The sequence below is a fragment of the Podarcis erhardii genome, assembly GCF_964252035.2.
Source record: "Podarcis erhardii genome assembly, chromosome: 17".
NCBI lineage: Eukaryota > Metazoa > Chordata > Lepidosauria > Squamata > Lacertidae > Podarcis > Podarcis erhardii.
Window position 1 is genome coordinate 35,609,353 of NC_138515.1, and position 17,067 is coordinate 35,626,419.

At 46.8% G+C, this 17,067-nt stretch overlaps 1 long non-coding RNA gene across 3 annotated transcripts; it reads right to left on the minus strand.

Moving 5' to 3' along the window:
- Positions 1–1,199: 1,199 nt before the first annotated feature.
- On the minus strand, positions 1,200–14,873 carry LOC309332612. Of its 3 annotated transcripts, none has more exons than XR_014152241.1 (3): positions 14,497–14,873; positions 9,588–9,642; positions 1,200–1,539 (listed from the first exon to the last, which is right to left on the minus strand). It is a non-coding gene; the product is annotated as an uncharacterized lncRNA (long non-coding RNA). The 3 variants fall into 3 exon arrangements; XR_014152242.1 differs by lacking the exon at positions 14,497–14,873 and adding an exon at positions 11,712–11,967; XR_014152243.1 differs by lacking the exon at positions 14,497–14,873 and adding an exon at positions 9,879–10,217.
- Between the last annotated feature and the right edge of the window lie 2,194 nt (positions 14,874–17,067).

The window sequence follows — 17,067 nt, forward strand, 5'->3', positions numbered from 1 at the left end:
GCCAGCGTTCTTTTGGGCAAAGGTGTGTGTGTGGGGGTGGTGGTGGCACTGTGGTCTAAACCACTGAGCCTCTTGTGCTGGCCAATCAGAAGGTCAGCAATTTGTATCTGCTCCCATTGCTCTGTCCCAGCTCCTGCCTACCTAGCACTTCAAAAGCATACCAACATGAGTAGATAAATAGGTACCACTGTGGCAGGAAGGTAAATCACGTTTCCATGCATTCTGGCACTCAGCAAGGTATTCCATGCGCCAGAAGCAGTTTAGTCATGCTGGTCGGAAAGCTGTCTGCGGACAAACGCCGGCTCCCTCAGCCTGAAGCAAGATGAGCACCGCACCCCATAGTCAAGTTTGACTGGACTTAACCATCCAGGGGTCCTTTACCTTTTTAAACCTTCTCTCAAAACAGCAGAAGGAGACGATAGGGGCAGGGAAGAGTACGCAGGGAACACTTTGTTCAGGTACACAGCAGGTCAGCCACATAGTGTTAAAGCACAATTTAGTTTTATGTGCAGTTCAAGAAACCTGACGCGGGTGGCGCTGTGGGTTAAACCACAGAGCCTAGGACTTGCCAATCAGAAGGTCAGTGGTTCAAATCCCCACAATGGGGTGAGCTCCCGTTGCTTGGTCCCAGCTCCTGCCAACCTAGCAATTCGAAAGCACACCAAAGTGCAAGTAGATAAATAGGTACCGCTCTGGCGGGAAGGTAAACGGCGTTTCCGTGCGCTGCTCTGGTTCGCCAGAAGCGGCTTAGTCATGCTGGCCACATGACCCAGAAACTGTACACCGGCTCCCACGGCCAATAAAGCGAGATGAGCACCACAACCCCAGAGTCGGCCACGACTGGACCTAATGGTCAGGAGTCCCTTTACCTTTACCTAGAAACCTGAACAAATGTGGTAGGAAATGCCTGACCATTTCCTCCTCACCCCCCACGCAATGATTTAATTTACATGTCATGGTCTTCCAGGTGCCGTGGCCCAGTCCACGCAGGGCATTCCTGGTGGCAACAGAAGCCCTGGCTACGGGCAGGGTAAGACCAAGTCACCTGCATTTTGCCAGCAAGGCACAAGCGCTGATGAACTGTGATTCCACTTTCTGCAGCAAAGACACCTCCTCCCTCTCACCTGCAAAACAAGACAAAACAAAAACCAACAGCTCCATTGCTTGAAGGCGGAAAACAACAACTTTAATCAGTCATTGGGAATGAGGGGAGTGCTTTCATCTCTAAAGGCTGCACTTCTTTGTGTGTGCTAAAAACAATAGCCTGGAAGGCCCTGGGGGAAGAGTGGAGCGTGGGAGTTTGCCAAACATGGGATGTTCTCAGAGCGGATGGCATTTGGTAGGCGTGTGTTGAAACAAAGGCTCACTCTTTTCCCATGTGAGATTTCTGTACACTCTTGGTGAGGGACTCCATAGTCAGTCTGGGGGTAATTTCGATTGCAAAACCTTTATCAAGTGTCCTCCCAAGCCATTTGGGCAGCTACTGCAGGCTGCCATGGCACATTTCCTGACCCACCATGACGCCTGGTTTTCCGCTCTCTGTTAAAAAAACACGACAACAAACATTCAGATGGGGGGAAGCTGCTGAGGTCTTTGTTACAAGCAGTTCTCACCAAACCGGTCAATCCAGTTCATGCCCATAATTTAACTTTCCAGGCCATTTGCCAATACTGTGAGTCTTTTCAATATGCAAACTAATATTGTGGTGGAAGCAGGCCGCCGCTGCTGCTGCTACTGCTGCCTCTCTGTCACCCTCCCACCCATATCGGCCCTGGATCCATTCCAGTCCGGCTTCCGCGCTGGTCATGGGACCGAGACGGCTCTGGTCGCCCTAACAGATGATCTCCGCAGGCAGCTGGATCGAGGCGGGTCGGGGCTGCTGATTCTTCTAGACCTGTCAGCAGCCTTCGACATGGTCGATCACGAACTCCTGGACCACCACCTTGCCGACGTGGGGATCCAGGGCACAGTCCTTCAATGGCCGCGCTCGTTTCTCTCGTTTGCGGTCGTTAAGAGTCGTCAACAGGCTCATCACAGCTATCTGCCAATCACCCAATCCCACCACCCTTCCGAGTAATACCCCTCCCCACCTTCTCACTATATAGAAGGGTCTGGTGACTTCTGTTTCAGTGTATCTGAAGAAGTGTGCATGCACACGAAAGCTCACACCAAGAACTAACTTAGTTGGTCTTTAAGGTGCTACTGGAAGGAATTTTTTAATTTTGTTTTGACTATGCAGACCAACACGGCTACCTATCTGTAACTCATTTCTCTCTGGTCAGGGACAGAGGGTGGCGCTTGGGGGGGAATTGTCATCCCGCCACTCCTTGGTGTGTGGAGTGCCCCAGGGTGTGATACTCTCCCCGATGCTTTTTAACATCTTTATGCACCCCCTCGCCCAGCTTGTCCGGAGTTTTGGGCTGGGTTGCCATCAGTATGCTGATGACACCCAACTCTATCTGTTGATGGATGGCCATCCTGACTCGGCCCCAGACACACTGATCAGATGCTTGGAAGCTGTGGCTGGATGGTTACGTGGGAGCCGGTTGAAGTTAAATCCTTCGAAGACAGAGGTCCTCTGGCTGGGACGGGACGATATGGGATAGAGGGGGCAACTCCCATCTCTTGCGGGGGTGCAATTAGTGCCAGCACCGTCCGTTAAGAGTTTGGGTGTAATCTTCGATACCTCCCTCTCCATGGAGGCGCAGATTGCAGCTATAACAAAGGCGGCATTTTTTCATCTCCGCCAAGCTAAGCAGTTGGCTCCTTACCTCTCTCGCCCTGACCTAGCCACCGTGATCCATGCGACGGTCACCTCCAGACTGGATTATTGTAACTCGCTCTACGTGGGGCTGCCCTTGAGACTGACCCAGAAACTCCAGCGGGTGCAGAATGCTGCGGCGAGACTCCTTATGGGGTCTTCGGTGCGAGATCACATTCATCTGGTGCTATACCAGCTGCACTGGCTCCCGGTGGAGTACAGGATCAGGTTTAAGGTGCTGGTTTTAACCTTCAAAGCCCTACACAGCCTAGGACCCTCGTACCTACGGGACCGCCTCTCCTGGTATGCCCCACAGAGGAACTTACGGTCTTCAAATAAAAACATCTTGAAGGTCCCAGGCCACAGAGAAGTTAGGCTGGCCTCAACCAGAGCCAGGGCTTTTTCGGCTGTGGCTCCAACCTGGTGGAACGCTCTGTCACAAGAGACAAGGGCCCTGCAGGACTTGACATCTTTCCGCAGGGCCTGCAAGACAGAGCTGTTCCACCAGGCCTTTGGCCAGGGCACAGCCTGACTCCCTCCTTTGGCAATCTTCACAAAACTTTAGTTTATGGTTGCCATCAATTTTGATTTTAATTAATTTTTATAATGTTTTTATAATGTTGCACTGTTTTAGTGTTGTTAGCCGCCCTGAGCCCGGCTTCGGCCGGGGAGGGCGGGATATAAATAAAATTTATTATTATTATTATTATCTACATCTGGAGGGCTGCAATATGGCTGCTGCTAAGTACAACCTCATGTGGGCAGCCAAGTATTCCTTTGGTGCCCAGGGTCTCAAAACCACTTCAGCAGGTGTAGAGTGAAGAGATGTACAGATTGGAGCTGGCTGGAAGAGGTGCATTCACACTCTGCAAAAGTCCTGTGCTTCCTGAACAGTGGGAGGGGGCCACTTCTGTGTCCATCATTACAGTGGTACTTCGGGTTAAGAAATTAATTCGTTCCGGAGGTCCGTTCTTAACCTGAGGTACCACTTTAGCTCATGGGGCCTCCCGCTGCTGCCACCACACGATTTCTGTTCTCATCCTGAGGCAAAGTTCTTAACCCGAGGTACTACTTCTGGGTTAGCGGAGTCTGTAACCTGAAGCGTATGTAACCTGAAGCGTATGTAACCCAAGGTACCACTGTATAGGTGATTTTTGGCAGCAAATGAGGGGTTTATTTGCCCTATGCTGCCATGTTTTGGCTTGGCTTTCCTCCACCAGCCAAATAGACAAGAAAGCACTTAGAGCAAGGAGTTCACTGAGGGGACGCAAGTAAAATGGCCGAATAACTTCGCTCTCTTAGCAACAGGGGCCTTGAAGACTTGAGTATGCACTTGAGAAAACACTGCAGCAGCTAGTCTTACTCAGTCACCTTTGACAACTAGGGTGGGGGAGAAAAATTCAATTCACCTTGCATTCGGAGGCAAATCTATCAGTTTTGCATGTTCTGAAACAATATGTGAACCACAACACAGCCATACTTTGAAATTTGCACTTTTGCGAATTTAGCAGTGTGGTTCTCCAACCAACCACCATTTACAAAAATGCATCTGTTAGGAGAAAGTGAGCATAAAAACGAACACATTAGTAAAAACTAATGCATTATATTGAAATTGCTTGCCCATATGTGCACATTTGTCTAAACGGCATAAAAATGTGTTTATTAGGAGAAATCTACACCAAAATGATGGTAAGATTTCATGAGGATTTTGTTTTTAAAAATCACAAATTGCTGCAGAAATGTTGTGGTACAGTTATGTTTTCAAAATGCGCCAAGTAATTCTGTGAGGTAAGTCACAGTTATCCCCACTTGCGGGGGGGGGGGGAGGCTGCCCACAACCACATAGGAGGTCCCTGGACTCAGGTCTCCCTGATTCAAGCGCACAACCCTCGTTTCTTAAGCCACTGGCTCATGTGTGATGCTGCTGCCTTTCATGATGAACACAATGCAAGCAAAAGTGTTTAAAAGGAAGGAGGCTCATTTCCCTCGCAGAAATCATATTTGCTATTTTCCACTTGGGAGTAAAAATGTCAGTAAGGGCAGATCACCTGGGCATGTTTTTCCGCTCCGCTTACCAGACGTATAAAGTAAGCAAGTACTAAGTGTGGTGGATAGGCAGGAACATCCCCTCCTTTAGGGACAGAGGACTTTTGATCCCAAAGAGTCTCCTAGTCAAGAGGAGAGATTTAGGGGCAGGGAAGGAGATGTTTGGTTCCTCCGATCACAGTAACTCTGTGGAATTCAGTGCAGCTTCTTCCTCTGTTGCAAGTGAAGATTTGTTTATGGCTCGTTCTGTGTTTGTGACGCTACTAAGGGAACTGACAGAGTCTGTTCACTACGGAAAGCCCTCTTTGAACCCACCAGGGTCTGCATTTATAACTCTCTGGTTACGTATCAGTACTGCAAGAAACGCACCAACAACTTTCATTTTTTTAAATAAATGATTCTTATTGGTTTTACATATAATCACATTACGTAACATCGTACCCTCTTATTTTATCTCTTTGTCTCAACTGAGCCTAACGACTTCCCTCCCTCCCGTCTGATGGGTTACAAAATTAAACTTTACATTTTTACATTTCACTTCATTTCCTATCCTTGTTGTATCATTCCCTAAAATATTATATTACTCAACCTCAATAGGTAGCAATTTCATCTTACAAATCTTCAGATAACCCTGCTAATGATGTTAATTGCTTACAGTTGTCTTTCAAATATAATATGAATTTGTTCCAGTCCTTTTGGAATGCTTGCTCTCGCTGGTTCGGGATTCTTCCCGATAGTTTTGCCAGTTCTGTAAAGTCCATCAACTTCATCTGCCACTCTTCTTTTTCTGGTAACTCCTCTTGTTTCCATCTTTGGGCTAACAAAATTCTTGCCACAGTTCCTGTATATAAGAACATTTTTTTAATCTTGTCTCGGTATCTCTCTACCCACAATACTGAATAAGAAAGCTTCTGGTTTTTTAACAAAAGTGTTTTTAAACATAAGCACCGGCAACTTTCAGCCCTGCTCCCAGCATACACACAACGCATTTGTGGAATACCGTATTTTTCACCCTATAGGACGCATTTTTTCCCCTCCAAAAATGAAGGGGAAATGTGTGTGCGTCCTATGGGGCGAATGCAGGCTTTCGCTGAAGCCTGGAGAGCGAGAGGCGTCTGTGCACACCGACCCCTCTCGCTCTCCAGGCTTCGCGCAGATCTCCGCAAGCCGTGGGAGCCCGCGCCAGGCTCCCGTGGCTTGCGGAGAGTTGCCTGTTCTGGGGCCTGGGATCGGGGGAAGCTCGGGCTTCCCCATCCCCGCACCTGGGGGGGAAAATGATTTCCCCCCTTTATTCCCCCCCCAAAAAACCACTAGGTGTGCCTTATGGGTCGGTGCGTCCTATAGGGCGAAAAATAGGGTAACTATCTCCTGCTTTGCAGCTCCTGCCTGGAAGTCAAGCCAAGAACTGAACTGACTGGGAAGTATGTGGCAGGAAAGAATTTCCATCATGGCAGCATCTTGAAGTTGCACGTGGCTGACGACATCTGGAATTAAAGCAGCCCCTGTTGTCCTCCGAAGTGTGGCACTCACTAGCACACACAATTGGCACAGATCTGCCTGTAAGTTCGTCCGATACAGGTGTGAGGCCTATTCCTCACTTACCACCTGCCGGGGATTTTTTTTTAAAAAAAATCTTTGTACAGCTAGAGAGGCACAACATATAAAGTATAAATACTTGGTGCCACCTGCTGCAACAACCATCTTCTGCTCTTTCTTTCAGCAACGGGATCATATTCTCTAGCTGGACTTGATCTGAAGAAACTGGGAGGCGAGGAGGAATGTGATCCAATGCGTTCTGGAAAAGCAGCTTTCCATTTTAGCAGAATCCAAGAGTCGTGGAAGACCCAGCCCCAAAAGAGTGGCTGCTTGTTGGGCTTCCATGGGCAGGGCCCCCCACATTTCACCTGCCCGACCCTTCTCTCTGCTAGACCTTGACTCAGCTGGCCATTGAAAAAAACAACTAGGAAAACCAAAACTCAGCCCGGCAAAGATTGTGATGTAAAAGTATAGTGATTTAATGTACTGAAATTGGGAATTCTTACACACATTACTGTGTGTTTAGTTCTGCAGTGTTCCCCAGTAACTTTCATGCGCTTGGTTAACTTTGGTCACATGGGATATATTTTTATGACATTCTCCATTTTGTTTTGTGTGTGATGGACTCGACTGCAATGGCTGCGTCTCCATGAACACTGAAGAAGAAGCCTTAGATAACTCTCTCCAAACGCAATAGAGGAGAGGCATGCTAATGTTTCTGTGCGAAATGTGCAGTCATACCCCATGTTACGTTTACTTCATGTTACGTTCTTTCCGGTTAGGTCCTGTGGCGACTCGGAAGTACCAGAAAGGGTTACTTCTGGGTTTCGTCCCTCGCGCATGCGCAGAAGTGCAAAATGACGTCACACGCGTGCGCAGAAGTGGCGAATCGCAACCCGCGCGTGCAGAGACGCACCACTGCGGGTTGCGCTCTTTTCATGTTCCGAATGGGCCTCCGGAATGGATCCCGTTCACAACCAGAGGTACCACTGTATGTGAGTGACAGAAAAAAGTACAGAAGTTGATGTTCTCCCAAAGAAGCATTAAGGAGAAATCAGCTGGAAGGAGAAAGTGGAAACCTCTCCGAAGGACCTGCATGGCTTGGCTGGGTTATGTGCATAAATAAGGCTGAGTGCAAGTACTGAAAGAGGGGAAAGCTCAGTTTGCTTGAATGTTTAAGGAAGAAGCTGTAATCTTCTACCAGGAAAAACTAAGCCGATTGCTTGGATGTGAATGTAAATACTTCGCATATTCTTCTTTAGCTATACGTTCTGCTAGTAAAAGCTTTAGAATACTTGAACAAGTATTTGGAGATTGTTCTAATTTCAAGAAAAGCGTCAGTATTGCACATGATTTGGCTTCCTGGCTGCAATTTACCTACTCTGCCAACAAAAACTGTGAAATTAGCTGAAACACGTTTCATATATCCAACAATGTTACACGCTTGTCCACTGTGTCTACAGTTCCAGCTTCTAAGACAATCTCTCTGGATTCCTCAAGGTCAATGCTTCTTTCATTCACTTTCTGTTTGTTTTTGTATGGGGAGAAATGATTAGCATAAACAGAACCCATTCTGGGAGAAGTACTCCCTTGGTCACCATTAGCTGTTGTTCTGACTTCACTTGTATAAATACTGAGCGCTGAATTCATAAACATTCAGATTTCTATTTTTGGAGTCGAAGGACTCATCTCCTCACAGAAACAGTGCAGGCCAGACGCTCCAAAAAATATATTCAACACAAGAGACTCTGCAGAAAGAGACCTGGAAGATCCCATAGCGTTATGGCCATGTGGTCTGTAATTCAAAGGCAATAGACTTTCCTTCAAAAGAATGAGACCCTCCTGCTTCTTTTCCTGTATTAGCAATGTTCAAAAGTGACATGGTTAGATTAAAAGATTTTATTGCATCCCTTGTTAAAAATGCTTTCAGCTTTTAAGCTAATAAGGGTTGCAAAGCACAATGGGTCATATTCGTCCTCCTTTCAGATAAGAGGGAAGCATAACCACACACTGAGAATGGTCGTGTCTGCAGATTGGATTACTGAGGCACAATGGGAGGAGACCTGGAGGAGTCAGGATCAAGGAAGCAGAAGCCCAAGGCCTGAAAGCTGGGAGAAGCCTCACAAGTTCTGTTCTCCTCCCCAAATCATCATCATCATCATCATCATTATTATTATTTACACACACCCATTTTCCCTGACAGGCACTCAAGATGGCGTACAGATGAAAATAAGATGAGCTAAAAGCATAGAGAAAGCAATCTTTAAAAAAACAGTTAACAATCCATGATTGTTAACAATCATATGATTCTAATCCTTTTCTGCAAGGATTTGGAGAAGAAGAATATAAAGTCACAAATGGCGAGATGGAGAATTATCTGGATATAACATTGATGGCGAGGGGGGAAAGCTTTGGGGAAACTTCAGTCCTGGCAGAGAGAAAGCTTTTTGCATACGATTTGGAGCGAATTCAGAGAATGATGGTACTAAATTTATGGTACTCTCTCTGGAAAAAGGCTGGAGGAAAAACAAAAAATGGAAGATCCTAAAGGAGATCATGATACTGTACTATTGTAAACAAAACAGGAAATGGAAATATAACAGGAAATGGAATTTGAACATACAGAACTGGACATGAGCTAAACAATATAAATTATGGAATATTAGCCCAATATGTTACTACAGTGGGGAGATTTTTAAATGGATATGGATAGAAGAATTTACTATCACTAGTATGGAGTGATGGTGGGAATCCGTTGAGGTAAAGTTAACAGAAAATAAAATATATGGTTGACATACACCAATAATAATAGCAATTAGGGAACTGCTCTTGGGTTTTCCATGGGAAAAAAGAAATAAAAGAAATATTGTTTAACAGAAAATGGAGAAGGTGGATGTTAGCATGGGCTGAATGTTTTCTTTCTTTTTTTTACAGTAGTAAGTATCCCACTGGTTCTCTAGAACAGGTAATAAATAAGATTAAGTTCTGTGCGTGAGAATCTGTCTGAGTGATATATTTATTTTCTTTTATATCACAGGTGAGAGGAGGGGTGTGTGTAAAAAGGTTGGTGAAACAGTTAAACAAGCCAGATTGTGCTCTATGCTGTGGGAGGAGATTGATGATGTTCTGGGACACTGGCAAACATTATAAAGTCATGCCAAACCAGAGTAAATTTGTCCTGTTCCATTTATCCACACAACGTTCTTAGTTTATTTGTCAATATTTCCACAGTACAGCTACTTACCAGACTGTTTTATACCAGTTGCTCACAGCTGCGCCAGAAAGATTCTTCCGATGCCCTGTAAAAGACGACTTTATAAGTTTCTTACTACATAAATCTGGATTAGTAGCTATGAACATGCTCAGTAAAAGCTAGTTCTGGGAAGAGGGCTCTTGTCCTCAGCTCCTGCTTCTGGGTTCCCTGTGAGAACAGACTGCTGGACAAGATGGGCTTGATCCAGCAGGCTATTATTATTATTATTATTATTATTATTATTATTATTATTATACAGGATAATGGAAATGCCTGTGTCACCTTCTGGATAATCAAGCAAAGCTCTCCTAAAGAGAAAGCATTTTTTAACTCCACAGAATTGGCCAGGCAAGCCTCTCTAGGCAAGACATTCTGCAGGTAGGAAGCCATCATTGACCAGAGGCCTGCTCCTTTGCCTCCAGACAGAGGGCTCAGCCCCATTTCTGCTGGTCCTGCTGCTTCTCCTCAGGGAAAATCTCCCTTGACTACTGAATCAGAGCAAATGTCAATCATGCTTTCCATGGATTGATGTTTGTTCTGATTCAGCGTTCAAGTGGAAAACCACTTGGAGCCGTGCCTCGAAAGCATGGGACAAGTGGAAAACCACTCAGACCCATTCTTCCTAGGCATGGCACAAGCACAGGTCTGGATAAGCCCCGAGTGCCTGGGAGAGCAAAAGAACTCAGAGCAGCCCTTTGGCCAATAATTTTAATGTCCTGGGGAAAAGGTGCTCTGAGCTGGACCAACATTCCCCGTGCATGTTCACTCTAGGCTAAGTTTAACAGATTTTTTTCAAAGAATCTGGGGACACTTTTTTATTTTTGAAAAGAGGGAAAAAATTAATTAAAATAAATTAAAATAAATAAATAAAGAAGTAATATCTTCTCTTCTGTGGTCTCCTCTGTCACGTGGCCTTCCTCTGGGCCTCAGCCTGCTCTCTTGGAGCACTAGCTGCCGTGGAGTAGGTCCGGGTCGGTCCTGGGTTCGGCCACGTGTCCTTGTTCTCCTGGTGCTCTCCTACCTCTCCTCCTCAGCGGCACAGCAAGGTCAGGGCTCCCCTCTTTTTTCTTCTTCCTCTTTCTCTCTCTTCCTTCTCCTCCTCTCCTCCTTCTCACTTTCTCAGCTCTGGGGTTTTTACTGGTCCTGGAGCGCCCCTGGGCAGTTGGCCAGATACTCTCGCTCCCGGCTCGATATGGGCTGTGGGAGGGGGGTCAGCGGTTCCCCCAGTTGACGCGCCAGGCATCCCCGGTTTCCCTTCGGCAGGGGCAGTCTCAGCAGCCCGGAGCCAGCCTGGTAGCGCAGTTGGCTCTGGCTGGCTTCAGGAGCTGCCCGCTGCCGTGGCGCCCGCCATTTTGCCTCACCAGAAGTCCCCATATGATGTGTCTTGTGCCGTTGAACCAATCATGCAACATTCATTCCCTACTAATAAATCTATAACACTTAAAATATAAATCCGGGGACATTAGATGAAATCCGGGGACATTCTGGAGACAGATTTGTAAATCCGGGGACTGTCCCCGGGAAACGGGGATGTCTGGTAACCATACTCTAGGCAAACAGGAAATGTTGTACTTGACTGCATCCCACATTGGGGTGTTGTAATTCCGCACACAATTTGAATCACGTGAGGGTGAGTGGGCACAAGCATGTTTGCTCCACACCCCGCTGTTGACCTTGTCACCCTCCATCACTCTGAGGCAAGTATCTGCATCGGGGAGCCTGCTGAACTGTTGGAAGTGTTGCCCGGACCTGTCAACTGCCAGCAGGGGAAGACTTGCCTCCATCGTGGGCTGAGTGAGTTTCAGCTGCTCAACTCCCAACTCCCTCGCCTCAGAGGGCACCAGCAGGCTGTGGTGTCCAGTAAGGTAGAGTTGACCATCCGGGAAGACCAAAGGCGAGGGCAGCAAATCCCACCTGACACCGTGCTATTTCTGCTCCTGATAACCATACCTAAACATCATTTTTATGGCCATAATGTTTTGTAAGCCACTCTGAGAGCCTCCCTGGGGCTGTAAAGCATGCTACAAGTATCCCAAATAAATCAATCTGCTGTAGGCTCCCATGCTCTTTGCAGCCCTGGAAGGTGAGGGTTTCTAAGCTACACAGGGAACCTACCCACGTGATTATTCCAGTTCATGGTAAATGACAGCCATGGGGATATCAGTGAAGTGAGCAGGCTCCCTCCCACATTCTCTCATCATGGGAGTCGTGAGAGTTGGACTTAGGATGTGACAGAATGTTGGGAACTGGCTTCATAGCAACAAACCGTGTGAGATACGGCTGAGACTGGGGGCTTTCTGTAGTCCAGATCATGCCTCAGCCAAGCCTTAGCTTTCTCCTCCTTTTTAATCACAATAGGATAACATCCCAGCTTTGCCTAACAACTGGTGTTGTTCACCATCTGGGAGTGAGAGCAAAGAGGGAAGCAGTTCTGGACAATACCATAGCAAACACTTTTTTTTTTTAAAGGACTGGTTGCAAATGTTCTCTAGCAAAATTTGTGCGTGTTACAGAACACACCCCCACCCCAAGAATTTTTTCAAAATTTATTGTGGACAAGTATATGATTATGGTAAATGGGGTGTAAACTTTGGGTGTGTGTGCGCGCGCAGGATATGGCTCAATGAATACTTTTATTCTGGAGCAACTGGAGTACATGGTCTCCAACGAGCTTTTAAAAACACACATAAGGACTCTGTGGTGCAGGGCAGCCCTGCTGTGCATCTTGGGGGGCGGGGGCGGTGAGGTCCCATCAAGCCTGCCACAGAAAATATCCGATTTGTGCTAGCCCTCAAATGCATGAGTCTAACACAGCAGTGCCATCACAATTCATGCATGATCAGGCTGAAATTTTGTATTTTTCTAGAATACTGTAGCTCGGGCGACCATCAGCTTCACAGTGTACCTTGGGCATAGCGCATGAGCAATGGTGATTGTTCCTTCTCTCCCTCTCTCTCTCTCTCTCTCTCTCTCTCTCTCTCTCTCTGCTTATTAGCACTGAACAATCTGGCCGTGTGATGCCGACAATAGGCGGATGCCACTGCCCTTTCCGGTGAGGTTGCTGTTAGCACTGGCCTCCCCTGTTCTCCTGCCAAGAAAACCTTCCACGGATTTAAGAAAGAGCCATTGTTCCGGGGAGGGCCCAGTGACCAGTCCTGGGTTGCAGCAGATAATAACGGTAGTGATTTGCCTTTCATTACTGCAAAGCTAAAGGGCACCGGAGGATACACATAACCAGACATTTGTATAAGCAACCCCAAAGTAGCTGAAGCTGTGGCTGCGCTTCAGAAGAGGACAACAACATATTGCACTAAGTGTACAATTTCTGCGACAAACCCTTCCTGGCAAATAACATGTTTGACCTTCTCTAATGACCTGTCATCTATGGGAACTTTCCAGACATCACATCAGTAAACAAAGGCTACTTAGCCAAAGAGAACTGTAAAGATATAAAGCCCTACTCACATGAGCGGAGCAGTCAGCCAAATGTTCTCTCACAGATTGAGCTGGGCTGTGGCTTTGCCAGTTTTCTATTATTGTTGTTTTAAAAAATATTTTACTGATATCCCCTCCCCCATGACACAAACAAGGAAGTTCTACAACCAACACCAATATGCATTCATCAGCAGATAAACAAGCATATACCTAGCTAGAATAAATGCATGCAACATAAATAAGTCTGATCCTGATTGTTTCTGATGATGTTTTCTCCAGCATCTTTTCTATATTCTTTTTTACATTTCAAAAGACTGAAGTCTCCTCTACAAGTTTTAGCTTAAAATGACTTCGTTGTTGCCTGTTTCTCACCCGAAATTTCAACTGACTTGATTCCCCCTGTTTTGTGCATGTCATATTTTTCATACATATATGATGGTTTCAAGTCAGCTCAGCTGCCTTCTTGCTCTTCTTTTGCTTCAGAATGCCTGGCAGCAAGAACTCACCTTCTGAAAGGCTGGGACTCACCACCACCAAAACAGAAACACATACAAAATCTCACTTGGGGGGATTCCCAGATCTCAGGAAGATTGTGTAAGTATATAGTAATGCTTTTAATTGCCAGAAATCAAATACAGTGGAACCTCGGTTGTCGAACATAATCCATTCTGGAAGACCGTTCAACTTCTGAAACGTTCGACAACCGAGGCGCAATTGCCAGTCCTCAAAATCCATTGAAAAAATGAAGAAACGTGCCTCAGAAGCCATTCGACTTCCGAGGCGCGCTCGAAAACGGAAGCATTCACTTCCAGGCTGTTGGCGGTTCAAAAGCTGACACTTTCGACTTCTGAAGCGTTAAACGACCGACTGAAGTTCTACCATACTAGCAAGAGCAGAAGTTCCGGACGTAATCCTTCTTCTGATAGGAAATGCTTGGTGGAGGGGGCGGGAACGCACAAAAAGTGAGAAGTCGAGGAGGGTCGGTTGGGGGGAAGTGAGAAATGTCCCTGTTTTCATCTGAGGAATGTTGGAGGGTATGCTATAACCACTACTGCCTTTCATCGCCATCCCCTACTTTGTCTTGCAGAATACAACTATGCAGAAACTTCCATTCTGCAGGCAGTTCACTTCCTGTATTGGATATAGACCAGAGCTCTCTCTTCAAGCATTCTGTAAGCATGTTAGCTAATCCTATGAGGAAAGGCCACACAGATGATCACACTAGATCCTATCCCCCCCCCCAAAAAAAATTGTTGTTACACTCCACAAATAGTGGAGTGTACTATCTGAGGTGGGGAACTTGCTGAACCCATGGAAGATCCCTAAATGTATTAGAACCCTGAGCAGACAGTTGCTCCCCAACTCCTGGAGGGTGACAGGAAATGGGGAACAAGACAGATGGTGAAAATCATGAATCAGGACCAAGCAGAGAAATAAACACCTTTCCTTATTCAAGTGCCCTTACAGTAATTATTCCAGAACAGAGGAAAGGGGGCCCATCCCTGCTTCTTTCCAACAATCAAAATGTTCAGCAATCCAACGAAACAGATTCTTCAAGTCCGGTGGTCTTGAGTTTGCGCTCCAGGTCAGTTAGAAGTCGGAGGTTCAGAAGGTGACCCAAAGGAAGCTTGAATGCTGGGATCGGGGGAGGCAGAGAGAGATCTATATTTGGGGGGTGGGGGGGGACCAGGTTCGTTTCCCTCCTACACCATGTCAAGGCTAATTCTGGTTTCTGATGGTGAAACCCTTCTGGGTTTGGGCACCAGCTATTGTTGCACCAAACAGCAGGGTAGGAAGGAAGTTACAACATCATCGGAAGTGCTCAGATTTCCAAGGCGCTCCTCATGTGTGTGTGGTGCCAGTGTGGAGCCAGTGTGGAGCCAGTGTGGTGTAGTGGTTAAGAGCGGTAGTCTCCTAATCTGGGGAACCGGGTTCGCGTCTCCGCTCCTCCACATGCAGCTGCTGGGTGACCTTGGGCCAGTCACACTTCTTTGAAGTCTCTCAGCCCCACTCACCCCACAGAGTGTTTGTTGTGGGGGAGGAAGGGAACGGAGAATGTTAGCCGCTTTGAGACTCCTTAAAGGGAGTGAAAGGCGGGATATCAAATCCAAACTCTTCTTCTTCTTCTTCATGTTGTCCAGGGTTCAAGGGAAATAAGTCTTCCGAATGCACATCATCTCCGTGAACATTGCGGCAATCCTGCCAGCCATGCAAGGTCGGAAATGGAGAGGAGATCAAGAAGGAGGAGCTTGTTTAAGGTCATCTGGTGAGTTCATGGTTTAGGCAAGGTTTTTATCAGCGCCAGTGTGCTTGGCCAGACCTAAGTTCTGGTGAGTTCCAACAAAACAAAAAGTCCTGCTCTTCCAACTCTACAAATCTATAATTTCTTGATTCTATCCACAGATATGAAAAGAGTGGTTTAAGTCATCAGAGAAGTGACAGCAAAGTTAAGAGCTCTCCTCCTTCTCTTGTAGTGTATCACCCCTGAGCATCACTTCGGATGCAGGCCTTTAAATATTATATCAACTGCAGTCTATTAAAGGGGTATTCCCCCCCCCTCCCCGCCTATCTCACCTAATTTGTCCATCTTTTGGCCCTGGGCAAAATGCAGTTGCAGTTCCCCTGTCCCACCAGACTTTGCTGCAGATTGCCAAGGCAAGATAATAATCTTTGTGCATGAAAATACAGGACCTCTCTCAGCTGCAGAGCTGCAGCCTCAGCATGGGAGGCTAAGACAGAAGCATGTCTCCCACTGAGCCATCTTCTCAGCCTGAGCTGGGAGTGAGGCCTATTTAAGTTTCCTGCATCTGTTTGCACAACCTTCCCCCTCTAGCTGGCCTTCCCCATCCCTCTTCTTTCACTTGCCACCTGGAGCCTCCATGCTGGTTGCACAAACATGCCGGTCTCTCCCATCAGTCTTGAGGTCAGCGGGGAGAAAACACAGCTGAGCTCTGTGAACTGATCACAAGAGCCAAACTTGCACTGCCCGCAGCTCCTTCCAGCCACACAAACATGTTCACGCTGCCTGCAGCTGCGCTTCTGCCCAGGTGCACATGTCCCCTCTGCTTGCCTGCTCAACAAGTCTGCCTGCTCAACGTGTTAAAACTGGTGAAAAGGCCGTCCAGCAAACGTACAAATCCTAAGGAACAAGACAAACACAGAGGAAGCTGAAGACAGGCAAGGCATTCATGAGCAAATGAATGATTTCATACCCTCCAACATTTAATAACAATATAATAATGAAAATTTATTATTTATACTCCACCCATCTGGCTGGGTTTCCCCAGCCATTCTGGATGACTCCCAACAAAATATTAAAAACACCAAACATTAAAAACTTCCCTAAACAGGGCTGCCTTCAGATGTCTTCTAAAAGTCAGGGAGTTGTTTATTTCCTTGACATCTGGTGGGAGGGTGTTCCACAGGGCGGGTGCCACCACCGAGAAGGCCCTCTGCCTGGTTCCCTGTAACTTGGCTTCTTGCAGGGAGGGAACCGCCAGAAGGCCCTCAGAGCTGGACCTCAGTGTCCGGGTAGAACGATGGGGGAGGAGACGCTCCTTCAGGTATTCTGGGCCGAGGCTGTTGTTTTAACTATTTTTTGTGTTACTATCCTGCATTTTTTTCATGAGAACTGCCCTGAGATCTTTGTATGAAGGGCGGTATATAAATTTAATAAATCAACCAATAATAATAATAATAATAATAATAATAATAATAATAATAATAATAAATCAAATCAGCTAGCTCAGCTAGACCCTCTGGAGAGTTCCACAGGGAGGGTGCTACTGCCAAGAAGGCCCTCTGCCTGGTTCCCTGTAACTTCGCTTCTTGCAGTGAGGGAACCGCCAGAAGGCCCTCAGGAGAGGGACCCCGGTGTCTGGGGTAGAGACGCTCCTTCAGGTATACTGGACCGAGGCCGTTTAGGGCTTTAAAGGTCAGCACCAACACTTTGAATTGTACTCGGAAACGTACTGGGAGCCAATGTAGGTCTTTCAGGACCGGTGTTATGTGGTCTCGGCGGCCGCCCCCAGTCCCC